The following is a 22842-nucleotide window of genomic DNA, read 5'->3' as shown; positions in this document are numbered from 1 at the left end:
GCCCTTTCCTATGCATCTCCAATCAAGAAAATGCCCTACAGACCTGAGTACAAGTCAATCTTATAGAGGCATTTTCTCAATTAAGATTCTTTCTTCCCAGGTGGCCCTAATTTGTGTCAAGTTGACATAAAAACTAGCCAGAACAATTTACCTCTTGTCAATTTGACACACAAACATACCACTTATTATGTCATACCATGAGCTTTCTTTTTCTTTTTGTCCTTAAGATGTTATGCTAATAGTAATACGACAATATAAAACATTCCAAACTTTCAAAGTCCCCCAGTCTTTAAAAAATTTTCAGCACTTTGAAATTTCAGTCTCTTTAAGGCATCCAAAGTATCTCTAAAATTCCAAAGCCTTCCTAAAATTCTAAAGTCTCTTTAAAAATCCCAAATTTTCTATAAAGTTCCAAAGTATCTTAACTGAATGCTCCCACAAAGTAAAAAAAAAAAAATAGGTTGAATATTTTCATAACCCAAGAAGGAAAATCTAGGGCATAATGATGATCAAATCAAAGCAAAACCCAAAATCAACAGTGTAACAAGTTCAGTCCTTGATGTCTGAGACTAACTCTTGATCCTCTCGGCTCTAATGGGCCTTGATAGCAGGACATCTCCTTCTTTGTCCTATATAGCACTCAGCTTATCTCCTAGGCTTCTGCTTGTCCTGTATGGCTATCCCAAAGTATTGGCATCTCTAAAATGCTGGAGTCTCTGCAACTGAGTATCATCTTCACTGACAGTCTCTCATGTGCCCTTCAGGGATTCTGAGGAAAGTCGCAGCTTTCCTCCATGATCCCTTCAATACCTGGGTTTTCACTGCTACTGATGCTACTACATCCTTACTAAAGGCCTCTCACAGTGACAATTTGCAGCTTGTTCAATAATGCCCCCCATGCTTTCAAAATCAGTACCACCTAAGAGATTTACATGCTACCAAGTTTGGCTGCCAGCATGAGATGCAGCCTTGGCACCCTCCAGATCACAGCTTCTATGTGCTGACCCTGAGGAAACACTTCCCAGATTTACTATCCTCAAGGATGCTGATTTCATAATCACAGCTAACTCCTCAGCCCAAGCTGGAGTATCAGAGAAGGTTTCACTTCAGTGGTTCTTAATTCAAAATGCTGAACAGCCCTGATAATTTAAGAAACTTTCAAACTTCCCTAGCTGGGCCTCCATTGTCCACACGACTCTAAGCATTCTCTCCTTTCAAGCTCCCACTCAACAGCCCACCAAGTTCCCGGGACTCGATGGCTTTTCTAGCCCAAAGTTCAAATGCTACCAAAAGCCTCCCCAAAATATGAGCATGTCTGTCATAGCAACCTCCATTCCTTGTATTTGTCGTAGGGTCTTCACTTCTTTGATAAAACGCCATGACCACAAGCAACTTGAGAAGGAAAGGGTTTATTTCATCTCATACTTCCAGGCAATACTCAGTAACTAAGGGACTTCAGGGCAAGAACTCAAGCAGAACAAGAACCTGGAGGCAGAAATGGAAGCAGAAGCCATAGTGGAATGCTGCTTACTGGATTTCTCCTCCAGATTTGCTCAGCTTGCCTTCTTATAGCCCCTAGGACCACCAGGCCAGGGTGGCCTTGCCCACAGTGAGCTGGACATTCCCACATCAGTTGCCAATCAAAAAAATGTGCTACAGGCTTGCCTCCATGTCAATCTAGTGGGAATGTTTTATTTTAATTAAGAAAACTTTCCCACTAGATTGACATGGAGGCAAGCCTGTATTTTTTGTGGGTGCTCAGGATACCTCTGATCAAAACCTTGAGAGGCAGTATCTCACACCTGGAACTGGGTTTTTATTTGTTAAACCATGGATTCTGTAATGAGCACAGTCCTATAATGTATGGTAAGTCCAATTAAATTGTTTTATGTGAATATAATGTATGTCATAAATCAATATATATATTAACTATTATGTCTAACTATAATTTATATTTTAAGCTATTAAATAGCAGGTTTCCAAATGGCTTTTTCAAACATCTTTATCTTTTGTTATTACCCCAACTTTTTCTCCCATTCCACCTTCCCAAACCTCTCTCCCCATAAATCTTCCTCTCCATTATTTCCCTTTCCCATTTATATTGCCCATGTTTTATTCTCTCTGCTCCATTAAGAAATTTATTCTCCCTCTCCTCCAATGGTCTCCTTGTAGTTTCCACTGTAGAGGTCATTATTTCTTTATTCTGAGATATTCCTTCCAATAGCTTCTATATAGCCTGCTCAATATATTTCTTTTTTCTTCAATTACAACAGATTGTTTTGCTGGGGATAGTTGTCTGGGTTGGTATTTTATTCTTTCAGAATCTGAAAAACATTGGTCCAAACTTACTGGCTTTTAAAGTCTCAATTGAAAAGTCTGTTATACTGATAGGCCTGCCTATTAGAACTTAATCCTTTTCCCTTGCAGCTTCTAATATCCTTTATTTGTTCTACATTTTTGCTGCCTGGGGGGGCCTGCCCAGCAGAGCAGGGCTCCAAGGGAATCCACAGAGTCACAGAGCTTACTGTGACTTTTTCATCTTAGGGGGTAGGGGAAAAGATACTCACACACTCTATTGATGGTTTCCTTTAGACCTTTTCTTTATTCTTCTTTTGCATTTTCTATTCTTTCTTTTCCTGATGATTTCCTTTTCTAATTCTTGATGTTTTCCTTCTAACTCATTTTAACTCTATTCTTTCCCTAACAACTTATATACCCACACAAAATCTTTCTGGCAATATAAAAATTACAAAGTGGTTACATTTTGTTTTTCAAGTGAATGACTACAGTGAATACAAGTAAAAAAATAGCATGTTTTCCATATCCTTTACATGATTAAACATTTTATGTATTTATTACAGGCGAAAAACAAATTATCCCAAGAACCCACGTACGTTCATACCCAGCAATTTGTTATAGATTAATAGTATATAAGCAAACAAGATATTCTTTTACTGGCAAGCTATATTTTGCAGTTACAAAGAAAGAGCCAATCACTTTATTACTTATCTTGAAAGGTAATCTTATAAGGAATCTTAAAGGAATCACAAACCTAAACTTTTAAATCTTTAGGGTACATATTCATCAATAGTTTTTTGTATAAGGAGATTGAGGACAAAAAAAGAGTACAAGGAATTAATCATTGCCTTTGGTCATCAACCAATCCTAGCAAGAAAAGTGTGTTAGCTAATGATAATTGTGCTAAGTTGTTCTTGTTCCCTGACCTTCATGAGTTCCTCACTCAACTATGTGCCTTTCTAAAACTTTAGATAGTCTTCTTTGGTTTTTCACTTCAAAGCTATTTGACAAAAACATTTTAGTCTAACTTTAAGTTATTTTCAAATCTTTGTTTCAGCTACATGTACTCCAAAACCTGTGAAAACACCTTCCAACATTAAGATTAGAAGAATTTAAACTAGCTGGGCTAACTGGGACTCAATTGTTTTTCTTCTTCTTTTTTTTTTTTCATTTTTCTTTATTAAGGAATTTTCTACTCACTCCACATGCTATCCAAAGACCCCCCTCCTCCATCCTCCCATCCCCCAGCCCTCTTTCCCAAGCCACCCCACATCCCCAAAATGGAGGTCTCCCATGGGGAGTCAGCAGAGCCCAGCACACTGAGCCTAGGCAGGTCCAAGCTCCTTCCCACTGCACCAAAGCTGTGCAAGGTGTCACACCACATGCACCGGATTCCAGAAGCCTGTCCATAGTCCAGGGACAGATCCCGATCCCTCTGCCTAGGTGCCCCCCAAACAGTTGGAGCCAAACAACCATCTTCTGTATCCAGAGGACCTAGTCCAGTCCTATGGGGGCTTCACAGCCACCAGTCCACAGTTCATGGGCTTCCACTAGTGTGGCCGGTCATCCCTCCATATCCTCCCATCATGATCTCGACGTCCCTCACCTGCAGTATCTCTCCTCGCTCTCATCAATTGGATTCCCAGAGCTCAGCCTGATGCCTGGCTGTGAATCTCTGTATCTGCTTCCATCAGTTACTGGACAAATGCTCTATGATGACAGCTAGGTTATTTGCTAGGCTAGTCACTAGAGTAGACCGGTCCAGGAACCCTCTGGACCACTGCCAGCAGACCAAGGTGGGGTCAACCTTGTGGATTCCTGAGAGCCTCCCCAGCACCCTGCCTCTTCCTATATCTATGATGTCCTCATCTATCATGGTATCTTCCTCCCTGGCCTCCCACTCTGTCCCTTTTCCAGCTTGACCTTCTCATTTCCCTATGTTCTCATCCCCGACTCCTTGCCCTCTGCCACCACCGCCCCCCCCCACACACCCAGTCTACTCATGTAGATCTCATCCACTTCTCCTTCACAGGGTGATCCATGTGTCCCTCCTAGGGTCTTTCCCTGTTAGCTAGTCTCTCTGGAGTTGTGGGTTGCAGTCTGGCCATCCCTTCCCTCACATTTAGTATCCACTTATGAGTGAGTACATACTATGTTTGTCCTTCTGAGTCTGATATTTTCTAGTTCCACCCATTTGCCTGCAAATTTCATGATACTATTGTTTTTTCACTGCTGAGTAGTATTCTATTGTGTATATGTGCCATATTTTCTTTATCCATTCTTCAGTTGAGGGGCATTTAGGTTGTTTCCAGGTTCTTGCTATTACAAATAATGCTGCTATGAACATAGTTGAGCATGTGTCCTTGTGGTAAGATTGAGCATTTCTTGAGTATATGCCCAAGAGAGCTAGAACTGGATCTTGAGGAAGACTTATTCCCAGTTTTCTGAGAAACTGCCATACTGATTTCCAGAGTGGCTGTACACCTTTGCATTCCCACCAACAGTGGAAGAGTGTTCCCCTTGCTCCACATCCTCTCCAACATAAGGTGTCTTCAGTGTTTTTGATCTTAGCCATTCTGACAGGTATAAGATGGTATCTCAGAGTTGTTTTGATTTGCAGTTCCCTGATGACTAAGGATGTTGAGCAATTCCTTAAATGCTTTTCAGCCATTTGAGATTCTTCTGTTGAGAATTCTCTGTTAAGCTCTGTAGCCCATTATTTAATTTTATTGTTCAGTATTTTATATTTTTGGTTGTGAGCCTAGCCTTTAACAGCAGAGCCATCTCTCCAGCCCCAGTATTTTGATGTCTAGCTTTTTGAAATTTTTTATATATTTTGGAGATCAGCCCTCTGCCAGATGTGGGGTTGGTGAAGATCTTTCCCCATTCTGTAGGCTGTTGTTTGCTCTTATTGACCTTTGTTCTACAAAAGCTTCTCAGTTTCAGGGGGTCACAATTATTAATTGTCACTCTCAGTGTCTGTGCTACTGGTGTTATATTTAGGAAGTGGTCTCCTGTGCCAATTTGTTCCAGACTACTTCCTACTTTCTCTTCTATCAAGTTCAGTGTAACTGGATTTATGTTGAGGTATTTGATTCACTTGGACTTGAGTTTTATGCATGGCAACAGATATGGATCTATTTGCAATCTTTTGCATGTTGACATCCAGTTATGCCAGCGCCATTTGCTGAAGATGCTTTCTTTTTTCCATGGTAGAGTTTTTGCTTCTTTGTCAAAAATCATATGTTCATAGGTGTGTGGGTTAATGTCAAGGTCTTCACTTTGATTCCATTGGCCCACATGTTTGTTTTTATATCAGTACCAAGCTGTTTTTATTACTATAGCTCAATAGTAGAGCATGATGCCTCCAGAGGTTGCTTTATTATACAGGATTCTTTTAGCTATCCTAGTTTTTTTTTTTTCCATATAAAGTTAAGTATTGTTCTTTCCAAGGCTGTGAAGAATTATGTTGGTAATTTGATGGGGATTGCGTTGAATCTGTAGATTGCTTTTGGTAAGATTGCCATTTTTACTCTGTTGATTCTACCTAACCGTGAGCATGGGAGATCTTTCCATTTTCTGACATCTTCTTCAATTTCATTCTTCAGAGACTTAAAGTTCTTATAATACAGGTCTTTCACTTGCTTAATTAGAGTTACCCCCAAGGTATTTTATATTATTTGTGGCTATTGTAAAGGGTGATGTTTCTCTGATTTCTTTCTCAGCCCCTTTTTCATTTGTATATAGGAGGGCTACTGATTTTTTTTAGTTAATCTTGTATCCTGCCACCTTACTGAAGGAGTTTATCAGCTTTAGGAGTTCCCTGGTAGAATTTTTGGGGTCACTAATGTATACTATCATATCATCTGAAAATAATGAAAGTTTGACTTCTTCCTTTCCAATTTGTATCCCCTTGATCTCCTTTTGTTGTCTTATTGCTTTAGCTATAACTTCAAGTACTATATTGAACAGGTATGGGGAGAGTGGACAGCCTTGTCTTGTTCATTATTTTAGTGGAATTGCTTTGAGTTTCTCTCCATTTAATTTGATGTTGGCTGTTGGTGGCTTGCTGTAAACTGCCTTTATTATATTTAGGTATGTTTCTTGTATTCCTGATCTCTCTAGAACCTTTATCATGAAGGGGTGTTTGATTTTGCCAAAGGCTTTTTCAGCATCCAATGAGATGATCATGTAGTTTTTTTCTTTCAGTTTTTTTATATGGTGTATTACATTGACAGATTTTCATATGTTGAACCATCCTTGCATCCCTGGGATGAAGCCTACTTGGTCATGGTGGGTAATTTTTTTGATGTGTTCCTGGATTCAGTTAGCCAGTATTTTATTGAGTATTTTTGCATCAATGTTCATGAGGGAGATTGGTCTCTAATTCTCTTTCTTTGTTGCATCTTTGTGTGGTTTGGGCATCAGGGTAACTGTAGCCTCATAAAAAAAAAATTTGGTAATATTCCTTCTGTTTCTATGGTGTGGAACAATTTGAAGAGTGTTGGTATTAGCTCTTTTTTTGAAAATCTTGTAGAATTCTGCCCTGAAAACATCTGGTCCTGGGCTTTTTTTTTTTGGTTGGGAGACTTTTAGTGACTGTTTCTATTTCCTTAGGGGTTATTGGTCTATTTAAATAGTTTATCTGGTCTTGATTTAACTTTGGTATGGGGTACCTATTCAGAAAATCATCATTTCTTTCAGATTTTCCAATTTTGTGGAGTACAGGTTTATGAAGTATGACCTGATGATTCTCTGGATTTCCTCATTGCCTGTTGTTATATCTCCCTTTTCATTTCTGATTTTGTTAATTTGGATGCTCTCTCTCTGCTTCTTGGTTAATTTGGATAAGGGCTTATCTATCTTGTTGATTTTCTTGAAGAACCAACTCTTTGTTTCATTGATTCTTTGTATTATTCTCTTTGTTTCTATTTTATTGATTTTAGCCCTCAATTTGATAATTTCCTGGTGTCTGTTTCTTCTGGGTGAGTTTGCTTCTTCTTGTTCTAGAGCTTTCAGTTGTGCTGTTAAGTCACTAGTGTGAGATTTCTCCAACTTCTTTATGTGGGCATTTAGAGCTATGAATTTTCCTCTTAGCACTGCTTTCATAGTGTCCCACAAGTTTGGGTATGTTGTACATTCGTTTTCATTGAATTCTAGGAAGTTTTTAATTTCTTTCTTTATTAATTTCTTGACCCATTTGTGATTCAATTGGACATTATTCAGTTTCCATGAGATTGTAGGCTTTCTGTAATTTTTGTTGTTGTTGAAATCTAACTTTAAGCCATGGTGGTCTAATAAGACACAGGAGGTTATTTCAATTTTTTTGTATCTGTTGAGATTTACTTTGTGACCAAGCATGTGGTCAGTTTTGGAGAAGGTTCCATGGGGTGCTGAGAAGAAGGTATATTCTTTTGTGGTAGGGTGGAATATTCTGTAGATATCTATTAAGTCTATTTGAGTCATAATGTCTGTTAGTTCCCTTATTTCTCTGTTAAGTTTCTGTCTGGCAGACCTGTCCATTGGTAAGAGTGGGGTGTTGAAGTCTCCCACTACTAGAGTATGGGGTTTAATGTGTGATTTAAGCTTTAGTAATGTTTCTTTTATAAATGTCGATGCCCTTGTATTTGGGGCATAAATATTCAGAATTGAGACTTCATCTTGTCAGATTTTCCCTGTGATAAATATGTAGTGTCCTCCCAATCTCTTTCAATTGATTTTAGTTTGAAGTCTATTTTATTAGATATTAGGATAGCTACACCAGCTTGCTTCTTAAATCCATTTGATTGGAAAGTCTTTTCCCAGCCTTAATTCTGAGGTGGTATCTGTCTTTGAAGTTGAGGTGTATTTCTTGTATGCAGCAAATGGATAGATCTTGTTTTTGTATCCATTCTGTTAGCCTGTGTCTTTTTATAGGTGAATTGAGACCATTGATATTGATGGATATTAATGACCAGTTATTGTTAATTCCTGTTATTTTTTGGTGGTAGTATTGTATGTTTCCTCTTCTTTGGTATTTGTTGTCATGGGACTATCTAGTGCCTGTGTTTTCATGGGTATATCTAACTTCCTTGGGTTGGAATTTTCCTTCAACTGCTTTCTGTAGGGCTGGATTTGTGGAGAGAGATTGTTTAAATCTGGTTTTATCGTGGAATATTTTGTTTAATCCATCTATGTTGATTGAGATTTTTGCTGGGTATAATAGTCTGGTTTGGCATCCATGGTCTCTTAGAATCTGCATAATGTCTGTCCAGGACCTTCTGGTTTTTAGAGTCTCCATTGAGAAGTAAAGTGTTATTCTTATGGGTCTGCCTTTATATGTTACTTGGCCTTTTTCCTTTGTAGCTCTTAATATTTTTTTTTATTCTGTGTGTCTAGTGGTTTGATTATTATGTGGTAAGGGGACATTTTTTTTTTTGATCCAGTCTATTTGGTGTTCTGTAACCTTCTTGTATTTTTATAGGCACTTCCTTCTTTAGGTTGGGAAAATTTTCTTCTTGATTTTTTTGAATATATTTTTTGTGCCTTTGAGTTGGTATTCTTCTCCTTCTTCTATCCCCATTATTCTTAGGTTTGGTCTTTTCATGGTGTCCCAAATTTCCTGGACATTTTGGGTCATAATTTTGTTGGCTTTAGTGTTTTCTTTGACTGCTGAATCTATTTCTTCTACCATATTTTCAACACCAGAGATCTGCTCTTCTATCTCTTGTATTCTGTTGCTTATATTTGCATCTGTAGTTTCTGTTCATTTACTCAGATTTTCCACTTCCAGCATTACCTCAGTTGTGTCTTCTTTATTGACTCCATTTCAGTTTTGAAATCTTGAACTATTTCCTTCACTTGTTTAATTGCTTTCTCTTAGCTTTCAAGGGATTTACTGATTTCTTACCATTTTTTTTTTTGTTTGTTTGACTTTTCCTCAAGTTCTTTAAGGGAATTTTTCACTTCTTCTTTTAAGATCTCTAATATATTCTTAAATTTATTTTTCTAGTAGATATCTTCTGTTTCTTCTGTGTTGAGATGTTTAGATCTTGCTGATGTAGGTTCTGATGGAGCCATATTGGTTTTTACGTTGTTTACTGTATTTTTGCACTGGCGTCTACCCATCTCTTTCTCCACTTGGTGCAAGCAGTGTCTGTGTCTGAGGAAGCCTCTCTTGGTGTGATTGATTGTTTAAAAAAAAAAAACTTTCTTCCTTCCTTCCTTCCTTCCTTCCTTCCTTCCTTCCTTCCCTCCCTCCCTCCCTCCCTCCCTCCCTCCCTCCCTCCCTCCTTTCTTTCTTTCTTTCTTTCTTTCTTTCTTTCTTTCTTTCTTTCTTTCTTTCTTTCTTTCTTTCTTTCTTTCTTTCTTTCAGAGCTGAAGACCAAACCTAGGCCTTGCACTAGCTAGGCAAGCACTCTACCACTGAGCTAAATCCCCAACCCCCTGATTGATACTCTTCATCCAGTGGGAGCTCTTGGTCTAGTCAATGCTGATGGACTTTTTGTTTTAGGGAACAGCTCTTAGTCCAACTGGTGCTAGTAGGCTGTGTCTCAGGGAGTAGCTGCAGTCTTAGCATGTGGTAGATGGTGGTAGTCTGACCTGTCTGCAGGAGGTATGCCTGCCAACTGGCCTCTTAGTCCAGTTGGGTGCTGGCAGGTTCTGTCTTAGGGAACAGTTGCGGTCTTGGAGGGTGGGTGGGATTTGGGGGAGGTGGGGTTTGGGTTACAGTGTCTGATGGGGTATGGTGGTAGTCTGAACTGTGTGTAGGAGGTCTGCCTTCCAACTGGCCTGAAATTGGAACTGCAATGAGTGGGGGTGTAAAGGCGCAGAGTTGTGCCCCTTGGCCCAGAGCCTAGGGGCTGGGGTGTTTGGGTATGAGGATAAAGATTCACCTCTTAGTCCAGTTGGGTGCTGGCAGGCTCTGTCTCAGGGAACAGTTGAAGTCTCAGAGGGTGGGTGGGATTTGGGCTCAATTGTTTTTCTTAATCATTAACCTAAGCCACAGTCTATATGGTTCCTCAATAGAAACTCATGTGTTCTAGCTGTGTGGCACTTCCTTGTTTTATTTTTTAATCATCAAAACTCTATTTAAACTAACATTATTACTATCAATTCGATGGTACATCTTAGGAAGAAATTATCTTCATAATAATCCACAGATAAAAATGTCAAGTATAATGGGATGTTTCCATGAGATAAACACACTACATTACAGGCAGTGGAGATCTCCCCACACTCATTCACACCATACCAGATACCAGAGAAGGATGGCAACAGCAAACATGAGAAGCCACAGTAGAAGCAAAAGACATTCTGGAGTCTGTGGTTTCAGGGTGTTGTCTATCCGAGATTCACCCTTCAGGGATTTGCCTCCTGGTGGCTGATACCCTGAAGTCAACTGCCATCTGCTGCTCCTCTGACATAGCAACTAGCACTGCATATTTACTGTTTTTACTATTATGTGATGGAGGGAAATGATTTTCTGGTCTGGTTCAGTGTTTTGCATTCTGCTTTCACAGGAATGGGCATTTCTTTACTGGATTTGGAGTTTTTTCCTTCTGTGACTTTTATTGACAGAATTTTCTATGCCTTTGATCTGGATTTATTCTTCTTCTATGCCTATAATTCATAGGTTTGGCCTTTTCATGGTGTCAGTGGTGCCAAAGATCCTGAATGATATTTTTTATGGGTTTTTGTGGTTGTTGTTCTGTTTAGACTTACCTATTTTATTTTTGTGTATTAGTGTTTTGCCTGAATGTATGTATGCACATCATACAGAATGTCAAAAGGAGGCATTGGTTCCCATAGAACCTGAATTACAGATTGTTGTGAGCCACCATGTGGGTGCTGCAAATGAATCTGGGTCCTCTGAAAGAGCAACAAGTGTTCATGACAATCGAGCTCTCTCCCTAGCCCCATTGTTGTTATTATTATCATTTTATTTGACTTAGTAATTCTATCCCTCTAACTCTTTTCAAGTTAGAACATTCTGTTTTCCACTTTATGCATTCTATTGGTGAGATTTTTCCATAGAGCCTTTTCAATAGGGTTGTTAATTTTTTATTTCCAGTTTTATTTTAGTTTGAGTTTTGTTCAGTGTCTCTACCTCTTTATTGAATTCTACTTTCATACCTTGAATTGTCATCCTTATTTTGTTCAGCTGTTTGTGTTGTCTTGGTCTTCATCCTGGCATCTATTCATGTCTTTTTTGAGTTCCCTGAACTTATTTATAATTAATCTTTTGAATTTGTTGTCTTGAGTATTGTTTAAGTTGCTCCTTTGGTCATCATTAGTGTGGAATTAATAATTTTGGGAAAAGATACATTGTTTTAATTTTTCATGTTCTTTTTTTTCTTTGCAAGACTTTAGCATCTAAACCCCAGCTTGGCAGAATTTAGATCAGCTTGAAGTTCAGTTGTGAGCCTGTTCTGGGCTGATTTATGATTTGGGTAGCAGATGTGTTTCTATATCAGCTAGGGAAAGGTACAGCTGCTGACATCACCAGTGAGTATTCTATAGAACAAGCAGGTTCCCCTTGCAGTTCCTTGGTAGTTAAGGTTAGTATGTCAGATAGAAGTGGAGTTAAGAGCTATAGTGGGGTACTAGGCACTTGGCACAAGCTCTCAGATGGCACTTTCAGAGTCCCAGAGGGAGTGATGAGAACAACCTGAGGAGTGGGCAAGAGGCTCCTTTCAGTTTCTCAGAATGGCATTAAGGTACCAGAAGAAAGGGGAGGTGGTGCCTATTTGTGGGATTCAGCCTAGGTCCAAAGTATTAAATTCTTATTTGATTTATTTCATCAGAGTTTGGTAGTTATCTTCATATAGATCTTGCATATTTTGTTTAATAGTTCAAGACTGGATAGGCGATGGGTCTAGGGGGAAACCTAGTACTATTTTTCTGCTAAAGAAACATAACAATGAAATAACTCCTAATAACACTCTGCTATACCACAGATAGGTGCCTCACTTGGCCATCATCAGAGAAGCTTTCCTATACTATGAATGGGGAATAACACCGAGACCCACAGCTGGATAATGCACAGAGAATGAGAGACTCTGTCCTGAACGGGAATTCTTCATTAAACTCCTCCTCTCAGAGCTCAGGGAGCTTTGTGGAAGAGGAGGCTGAAAAATGGCAGGAGCCAAAGGGGATGGATGATTCCAAGGAAACAGTCTTCTAGACACAACAGGACTGATACATATGTGAACTCACAGAGACTGGCAGCACGTACACAGGGCCTGCACAGGTTTAAGTCAACTTGGGTTCTAGTGCTGAGAAAGAGGAAAGGAGATAGCTTCCACCCCTAATAAAAAAGCTATCTGCAATTGGAACCTACTTGCAAAGGAAGAATTAGTGTTGTACAGTGGAGTCTTACTGGGCATATCAGCCACACTCCAGAGTAGCCTCTATGCTCAGTAGATGGCCAACACAAAATGAACTCAGTGGTATTTGCTTTGTTTGGACATTTTTTTGTGTGGGACTTATTAATCTTTTCTTTGTACATTTTGTTTTCTGAATTTGTGGTGTGTGTGTGTGTGTGTGTGTGTGTGTGTGTGTGACAGAGAGAGAGAGAGAGAGAGAGAGAGAGAGAGAGAGAGAGAGAGAGAGAGATATTGATTCTTGATAGGTTTTTTTGCTTGTTTGTTTTTTAACGAGATAGAAAGAAAGGGCATGGAGTTGGGTGGCTAGAGAGGTGGGGAGTGTATGAGAGGAGTTAAAGGAGGAGAAAACTATATGTACTATATGAAAAATTTTCAAGAAAAACATAAATTTTGCCCATGTATTTCACTTGGGTTTTATATAAATGGTGTTGCTTTCACATTCAAATTCCAATTTTGTGTTGCTTGTAAAGAGGAAGGTCATGACCTTACTTTGGAGACTGAAAGCCACTGCACAGGCTGCTCTACGTCAACTTGACACAACTAGAGTCTGTCAAGAGAGACATGAGAAACAAAACTGAAAAAAATACCTCCATAAGAATGGGCTTCTACCAAGCATGTAGGGCATGTTCTTGATTAGTAATTGATGGGGGAGGGCCCAGCCCATTGTGGGTAGGACTGCCCCCTGGGCTGGTGGTCCTGGGTTGTATAAGAAAGCAGGCGAGCAAGCCATGGGGAGCAAGCCAGTAAGCAGCACCCCCACCCCCTATTCCTCACCCTCTATCCCCCACCCCCTTGGCCTCTGTATCAGCTCCTGCCTCCAGGTTCCTTCCCTGCTTGAGTTCCTGTCTTGGCTTCTTTCAATGGACTGTGGTTACCATTCAATGGAATGGTTACTAGAGCTTGGGAGAAATGGAAAGATATTAGTTTAAAGATATATTATTTTAGTTATACAGAATAAGTTCAGATCTAAGAAAGAGCATGTCATCTAAGTGATACCATGTTATAATATTTGGTGTGAGAACAGCTTTTAAATGTTCTCAGTATACCTATGTGAGGTGAAGACTATATAAATCAGCTTGATAATGACAATCCCTTCACAGCTTATACATACACATAAAACAACATTTTATACAACTTGAATGTATGCCACCATATTTGCAAATTGTATTTCAATAAAACAAAAAATTTAAAATATCAAGCTAGATGTGTCATCTTTATTGAAGTGCAAAGGAATCAGGACAATGTTTATAGATCTGGCTTTTCATAAAGGTTTTATGAATTTTATTTTGAGACAATCATGATTATGACATTGTCCAACTTATTTTAAGAATTTTTTATTTACATAAAATAACATTAATCTTGAGTATGACCTAGTACCAGGGGCCAAAGGCCATTGTTCTCCAGAACTGAAGCACCCTGGTTCTGGCTTTGTCACTACATTGCTAGTGAGTAAAAAGTGAAGTGTCTCTTGGAGCCAGAGGCATGACATCTACCAGTGACCATGGAGACTCCGTTCTGGCTCCTTGTGGTGCCTCCAGACCTTGTCATCAACCAGAATGCTAGACATTGATTAGCCAATAATAATTTAACAGTTAACATAGACAGACCTATTAGGCTCTGTCAGAAACTAGAATAATTACCACACACAAATTCAAACCATCTGGCCGTGATAGAGTATGTTCTTCCATAGGTTTTATCTTGCTTTTCCAGCAGTAAATAATTCTATCACACTCCCAGTAAAGCACTGGGAAGGCAAGGTCAGATGGTCCTGGGACCTCTGCTTTAATCCAGTCTCTGCAGCTCCTCATGTTATCACTGTCCCCAAAGCTGTCTTCTCCTACTGGCCTGACAAGCAGGAATGCTATGAATTGAGCTGGAGTGCAAGCATTATTCAGGGCCTGTCCGTATAGACAGGTGGCAGGAAGGAGGGACGGGAGGGTGGAGAGTGCAGCAGAGCAGCTCCCAAACATGACATTATCAGGCTCACACTATGAGCAGAGGGGAGACAGGTGCTTCAGCCTCAGAATATGTGGGAAGAAGTGGGTCCTGGCATATTTGTGCTAAACTGACATACCACCCAGGCTTCTCAGTGGCTTGTACAAACACTTGTGCTCACATTTTGTGAAGGCCGTGGTCTGTGGTAGCTCTTGCTGGGCTTGCCTGGGCTTGACCTGGAGGCATGTGTACTTTCATTCCAGAACTGGGGCTGAGGAGTGTATATATAAGTAGGGCATGCCGTTCCCATAACTGAGGGCAGAAGCTTAAAGGATGCCAAGCCAAACCATGCCAATACATCTCAGGTTTCTACACTGGTGTGTCATCCATCATATCCACTTAGACCTCATTGACTAAGGCAAATCCCTAGGCACACCCAGTGGTTTTAGAGAGAGGACTAACCTCTATCTACAGGGAAGGAAGACATGTATAGCAGGTTTTAGGGTACCAAGGGAGACAAATAATTTTAAACAATCACTATTGCTCATTATACTTGAGTATACAGTTGAAAACCCTCCCTATTAGAAGGTAATGAGCCCCATGCTCCTGGGAGGGCTCCTCTGTGACAACTGAGCATCTGTTAGGTGACTCTTCAGCAGACAGAATGAGCTTAGGGCTCGGTGCAGCTCAATCTCTTATGCCATTAATAGGCATGCATGCCCAACACCCAATGTAATCTGTTTCTTCTCAGAGTTTTCTCAATTATGTTTATACCTTTATCTCATGCAATTGCTGTAATCATCTATAAAGTGATTATTCCACTTTTCACATGCCAAAACTGAGCCTGGAGGATGTGCAATGGTTCAGTGAAGAGGATGGTAAATATGTCCAGCAAAGAGTGGAGCTGGACTATTCTTAAGCCTGTCCATTTCCAGATCTCTTTCTTTTATGAAGGGTTATGCCCTAGGCATTAACCCCATCATTAACATGACTTTCTCTTTAAGTTGTGTTTTCACAGCCATTACAATCTAGAAAGCAACTTTTAATCAATTCATCCATTTAGCAAATACTTATAAGCACTGATCACATTCCAGAACTATTCTAGGCACTGGGCGTTCAACATCAACAAAACTGACAGCTTCTGCTTGCAATCTATCCAAGAGACATGGATGTCAAACAATTTAACAAACAAACAAACAAACCCACATTAATGCCGCCAGGAAAGATCATCAGCTTTTAGCGTGGTCATATGTAGCCATCCATAGCTACATAAGATAGGAAGGAAAACTTTTAGTGAAATGAAGAACGCTTAAACTATTTTGGTCATGATCTGAGGGCAAAATATTTGTAGAATCTACACTGAATCACTTCCGTATTTCAAAGTATAAACAGTAAACTTTTGGATTTTATGAGATTAAACTACATATATTTTTGACATATCAATTACTAAAGTGACTCATGTGGCTATTCCAAATCATTCAGTGAATACAATTAGTAAAATCAAATAAAATAAGCACATTATTCTTCATATATAATGATATTTTGTGACCTAATAAAGACATAAATCATTGTATTACAACCTAACCTTAGAGTAAAGAACACTGTTTTACGTTGGCAAGACAAGCATCTCCATGTGCTCCATATTTTAACAAGGACAATTGTCACAATTGGTATATTTAATATTTATTTATTTTGTGTGTGTGCTTATGTGTATATATGTGTATGTGTCCATGTGCTTCTAGAAGCCTGAGGTTCCTGGTATCTTTTTCAATCATTCTCTATCAAGAGAATTTGATATTGAATCAGAGTTTCTTACTGAACCCAGAGGTCACCAATTTGGCTAGTCTAAGTAGTGAACATGCTCTAGGCATCTCCTGTATTCATCTCCTGTGTTCTGTGTAGGTCATCTTTCATCTGGGTTTTACATGGGTTCTAGTGATCCAGATTTTGGCCCTTACAGCAAGTACTTTACTGGATAAATCCTCTCTCTAGTCCATTTTCTTATTTTTGATGGACACGTAATTTTATATATTTGGAGTTTCAGTTATTACCATATTATTTCTATTAGAACTCCTTTTCCCTTAAGGAAAACCAAGGAGAAAACCACATTATATTGTTGCCCCATTCATCTGACAAATATAAATTAAGCACTTGTTATAGGCCAAGTGTACACACAGGGAGGAGCTGGGCTTACAGAAACAGACATTTCCTTGCCTGTGGAGCATATCCTCCAGCTAAATAGAGACAATTAATTCGCCACATGCCTGGCTTATTTGAGAATTGTGTGTAGTGTTTTAGAAATGAAGATCCAGATGGGCCTTTGCGCTAAGCTGGGAGGCTGCAGGCACTCGGGACTGCTGAGTGTACAGGCACACTGACATGGTGGTTAGGTGTGGGCCCTGTGTACACCTGACACTGGCAAGTTGTCTGGGAGAGTTGCACTTTAAGTCTTCTGGCCCCAACAAGCATGAGCTGTCAGTCAGTATTTCTGTCCAGCTCTCCAATGTGGTTACAGGCCCTCTAAAGGGAGCAGGACACGATCGATCATTGCAGAATAATTTGTTTGAGGAGGCATTGTGGGCCACAGCTGGAAGTGAGCACATTAAGAGTGACAGGATCTTGGCAGTCAGAGTCTAAGACTCTGAGTCTTGCTTTTCAACCACAGCAAGTGGGATGGCTGGGCACTCCTTAGACAGCCGTGCTTCCTGATTCCTGCTTTCCTGCATTGCATCAGCTCCACACTCACCCGAGAGCCAAGCCAGATAGGACACCCTTAAGGTTTCATTTCATCAAAAGTATTTGATCAACATTACAAAGGTAGGATTTATTTTTTAGTGTCTGAAGATTATATAATAAATCATTAGTAATTTTAGAGTATTTATTTTGAGTAGCTTTGATCATTCAATAAAGATACATAAACACAAGGAAAAATCTTATTAAAAAATCAACAAAATTAACCAAGTGCTTATTCCATAAACTCTGTGCCTGAAGTCTAGCCATTAACTCAGAGAAAGAAATAGTAAGAATGTGAATGCTAGGAACTCGCCTCAGCACGTGGTAGTTTGACATCTCAAACATAAGTTTCCCAATGTCTGGAGAGTCTGTGATATTCAACTGGACATGGTTATCCAATACCTACTTTGTGCTGTATGTGCATCATGCTGCTAGATTTACATATATAAATAATATTTAAGCTTCTGTATACCTTGAAAATTAGTGCTATCATAACATGTAGCACCTAGGTTTCAGAGAATTTAAATGACTCCCCCAGGTCAGAGCTGAGAGTCATGTTGAGGTTTGCAGGCTCTTGTCACTATTACAAACTTAAAGTCCTCAGGTTACCTTGCACTAGCAGAGACTATGACACAGCCCTTTCACTCTCTTGCTGTACTATACAACATTTCACTTTTCTGCCTAGAGACTCTGAGAGGACAAGTACCTCACCTAATAGTCAAGGAAGTCATTGGAGGAACTAGACCAAATGATCCCCTGTCTGTAACATGGAGGTGTTTCAAGACTCAGGATTCTGGTGAAGAATCAATGGCCGGATCCATCTAGAATAATTAGTGCAGTGTCTGTCACACAGTAGGAGCTCATATTATGTCTTCCTGTCATCGGCCCGTGGACTATGACAGGTAAGAAATCCTCTCTGAGGGAAGACACTTGTTAAATTCAAAGCCTTCCATCCCTGTAGCTCATAATTGTGTCAAACTGAATTTGATCTAAAATGTAACCATTCTGAGTTAAAATTTCATCAGGCAAAGAGAGGCCACAGATGAGGAAGAGAAGGGCATAGCACAACCTGCTTGTCTGTGTCCTGCATATGGGCCCCAAAGTTCCTTGGTTTGAATCTCTCTTCCTATTTTCCAAGACTTTATCCATTACTAACTGCTCAGAAATGTTACTGAAGCAGGATTATTTGTGTGTGTGTGTGTGTGAAAAACCTCAAAGCGAGGATAGTTCCTATTTCCAAACACTTCAGATCATTCCAGTTAGTTATTTACTTCAAGTTCCACGGCTTCCTTCTGTGACTATAGATAGTCTCTGGGGAGCATGACTTGTTTTTTCCTTATGGTTATTATATTAGGTTACTCAAGTTAACGTACTGCACCAGGAATGTTCCACTGCTCAGCTCTTGAGGGTTTCTGCCACTCACTAGTGTAGTCATCCACGCTCTGTGAAGGCCTCGTCCAAACTTTGTCTTCCCCTTTCAGGTTCCTTAGTTATTCTAAATGTAAGCGACATGTTTGATGTGTACTATTGTTAGGTCCTTTGGGGACACCTATAACTTTTTCACAGAGATGGTTGCTGTGGTCTTATGTAATTCAGTTTGGTTTTTCCCTTCTTCATGCCAGAGGGCTCACATAGAAGCCATTCTGAGGTAGTGTGCCCATCAGTGTGTTTTCTGTCTTTAGGGAAGTAAGGAAAGGAGTCAAGAAGCAGAAGAAAAAAAAAAGAGGATAGAGGAGAGAGAAGCCTCAAGTATGAGAAAAGAGATGGAGAAAGGACAACGGAAGAGGAGGCCGAGTCTGGAAATGTGCATGTGTTGGTACGGTATTGGGTGGACTGCTAGCTCATTTTATTTGTAAGCCATAGCCTTGCTGAGCCTCATGGCTAAGCTGATGGGGATCACAGTTGTCTGTGAGTAGCAGCACTCCAAAAGTTCTCACACACCATTCAAGCATGTGAAGAAAATTAGCTACTTTATATATTCAATCTGGTTTTTTTTTTTTTTCACATTAGCCTTCCACCTGCTTTAAGAGCAAGAAAAAAAAAAGCAGTAACTACCTAGTCTAACTCAGTTTAAAGTCAGTTTGCAAAACCCAATCTTTTATTTAGAATCTTTGGATTCACTGATTTATCTGCTCAGTGCTTTGGGGCTCACTTCTCCTTGCCCCCCTTTCCTGGTCCCGTGGCCCCAGGGGTTGGGGGAAGGGAGCCCCTGTGCTTGCACTTGTGCTTGGGTGTGAGGTGCCTGGTGTCTGCTGAGGAATGCTTGGCACCACCCTATGGCTGGCGTCCACAGCTGGCGCCTGCAGCTGACATCTGTGGCTGATGTACTTTTAGTCTATTTCTGCTTGGCTCACTCTATCCAGGGGCTCCTCCCTGAAGACTTGCCCACTCTCGCACCCCACTCCTGTGGGGAAGACACCCCCTCCCCACAATCCCATCCTGTGCATATGAACCTTTGCCACTTTTGAAGCTTTCAGCACCAGATTTCTAGCCTGGTTTAGAGGGTGATGGTTTATTTCAGCTGCAGTCTCAGGAGCTGCTGGCCAGTGTGTGGCTCCTCTCATATCAGCATCCAAACTGCCAGAGGGCAAGGAGGACTCAGGTACATAACCTGTCCCCATCTCAATGTACACACCAGCTGATGAACTGCACAACAAGCTCCTGTGCTTCCAGGTCCAGCTGTTCTACTAAACCAAGAGGTGGTCCAAGCATCCCATAATCGCCCTGGTCCCCACCTGTCTACTGTCTCTTGTCACTCTAGGGGCTTTGGTGACCTGGAGAAGATATAGTCAGGTATTCTATGAACCTCTCTTTGTCCTCTGCTCCATCCTCTTTTCTCTACCTTTATGTGTCCCCTTTTTAATTTGTGAAAACTGCATGCATACCTTCAAGACTCCTCTTGACATATTAAATGGACAGTAGCATAATTCAGGAAATTCTTTCTTAGCATTCTTGCTTTCAAAACTATTGTCTTGTGGCAGAATATGTGTGTTTGTGTGTGTGTGTGTGTGTGTGTGTTATGGTACATATGTATATGCATTTGTGTGAGTGTACAAATGTGCATTGGGTACAATCCTCATTTTTTTCTACATTATTTCTTAGGACAGGGTCTCTCATTGGAACTGGAGCATACTGATTTGTTGGCACAAGCTAGCCAGTAAGTCCCAGGGAACTTCCTTTGTCTACTTCCCAACACTGGAATTATAGGAATGTACTACAAGCCTACCTTTCATATGGGTGTTGGGGCACTGAACTCAGGTTCTTATGCTTGCCCAATAAGTTCTTTACTGACTAAGCCATCTTTCCAGACCCCAAATCCTCTTAAAGGTCAAAACCCAATAATAGAGGCTCGAGAGCTGTCTCAGGGCACCGTTTTTCCATAGTACTTGGGTCAGCTTCAAGCACCCCCACAACGGCTTGCGGCTCTCTGTGACTTCAGTTCCAGGAGATCTGATGCCCTCTTCTGACATCCACAGGCATTAGGCATGCACATGGTGCACAGCCTTGCTGCTGGCCAAATGCCCATATGTACAAAATAATAAAATAATTAAAAAGTTTTAACCCAGCAGTGATTTTCCTTTATTTTCCTGTTATTCTGTAGCAATATCACTATGCATTTACTAGAAAACTTATCATGAATATAGAAACAAATAGCACAAGTATTAGTATTATTTCAAATGCGATGACAATATAAAGATCACTTCAATGTCATGTTCATTGTATGTGACTGAATCATCAGAGGTTGAGTCAGTAGGAGAGGACAAAGCTGCTCTTCCTAAGCTACCTCCTCAGTGGAACACCCAAAGGGCTAATGCCTCTGACAGGCATTGCGGCTTGGGGAATCCCAGTCCTTCCAGAATTTCTGTCACTGCTTATCCAGGCTCTGTACCAGAGTCACCTTCTCACAGGTGCCACCAAGCTCCTGCGACTCTAAATGAGACCCTTTGACCTTTGGGGCTTTTGTCAGATATTTCCTGAGCACTTAGTGGCCAAGTGCTGCGTGGCCCAGACACAAAGAGAGTAAGACCAAGCAAGTCTGCCAAGAACATCTTAGCTAAGGATATGAGCCTCTCTTCCAAGGCCATTTATCCAGAGCAGCCCAAACTGGTGAAAAGGATTGATGTTCATGCCCTCTCCCTGGATTTATGAGGACAAGAATTAATTAAGCCTCATTTACTCATTGACCTTTTCAAGAACTGTTTCTTTACAATTCATTTTACGTCAGGGACTTTGCTAGGTTCTGGGGAAGCCTAAGATGACATGCACTTTCTTCCTCAAAGGATCTTAGATCATAAGGGATACATACCTCTCCATGACGAGAATAGAGTTGAGTTCCAAGGCTCCTTTCATCCTCTAGAGCTGTGTTCCAGCAATGGACACCAAGAAGTCATGGACAGCTGTCCATTTTGTTGAAAGGGAAGGTGCTCCATTAGCCTACAAGAGGAAGGCAATGCCTTGAGACCTTGGATGCTCATTTGTTCTCTTTCTGTGTGTTTATAGACAGAGGAAGGAGCAAGAGCAAAGGACTGAAGGTGGCCAGCAGCCTGCAGCAGGCTGAGAGCTATAACCAGGCAAATGGTGCTCAGAAGGCTTGAGTGAGAAGCTCCTTAGACACATGGTAGCCATGGGAAATGGGACTATTTCTGGGTGACAGCCTCCACGATTCTTTTCACATCACACACCATAGAAAACCATGAGCACATGAACTCAGACACCATCAGGGACTTCAAAGCTAGGCCACATGCAGAGGGCTGGAGAGAAGGGGGAATTAATGCTCCCACTGTGGGGTCATGCCTCAGAATCTGGAAAAATCTGGCAGAGGCATTTTCTTCAACCATATGGCAAGTTCCAGATCTGTGTTTCTTTGTTTGGGGGCTTGAATACCAACAGGCAGCCTTCCAGGTCCCTGTCCTCCTGTGCTTGTTTTAAAGGAAATGCCACATGCAAAAGAAAGGTTTGAGGGGTGACAACTGGGTTACACATGCCTGGGCACAGTCTAAAGTAACCACTGAAAGCTGTGAGCTCTGTGGCAGGTGAGTCAGCCTCTCATCCTGCATCACTGTCACTGGGGTGATCTTGGAGGTTGACAAAGGCAGGGTTAAGGCATTCAAACATTCTTAGATATCTGTTTACTTCTGTCACTGGGATGTTATGCATGCTACAAAGCAGTCAGGAACAGCCTGCTTGTTCCTTCTCTAGCCAGAAGGGAAGAGTACAGTCACCAACAAACCAGAACCTGTGCTCATGGTGTTTGTGACCGTAGGCACATTATCTGTGCATGCCCACCATTTCCCTGTGTATGTGAGAAGTAAATGAGATCATCCCTAGTGAACCAGTCACTTCAAGTAAAATGGGTGGAAGCAGAAGAGTTCACTCTGTAAAGTAACAGGGAATCACGTTTACTTGAACCCTAGCATCATACCTCACTGTAGTGTGGACATGATAATAAGGTCTCTCCCATAGAGGTATTGCTAAGTTTGGTTGAATGCTGAATTAAAAATAGTGTGAT

This window comes from Onychomys torridus, chromosome 2 (assembly GCF_903995425.1).
Source record: "Onychomys torridus chromosome 2, mOncTor1.1, whole genome shotgun sequence".
NCBI lineage: Eukaryota > Metazoa > Chordata > Mammalia > Rodentia > Cricetidae > Onychomys > Onychomys torridus.
The sequence above is the reverse complement of the archived record's forward strand: the minus strand, read 5'-3'. Positions refer to the sequence as shown.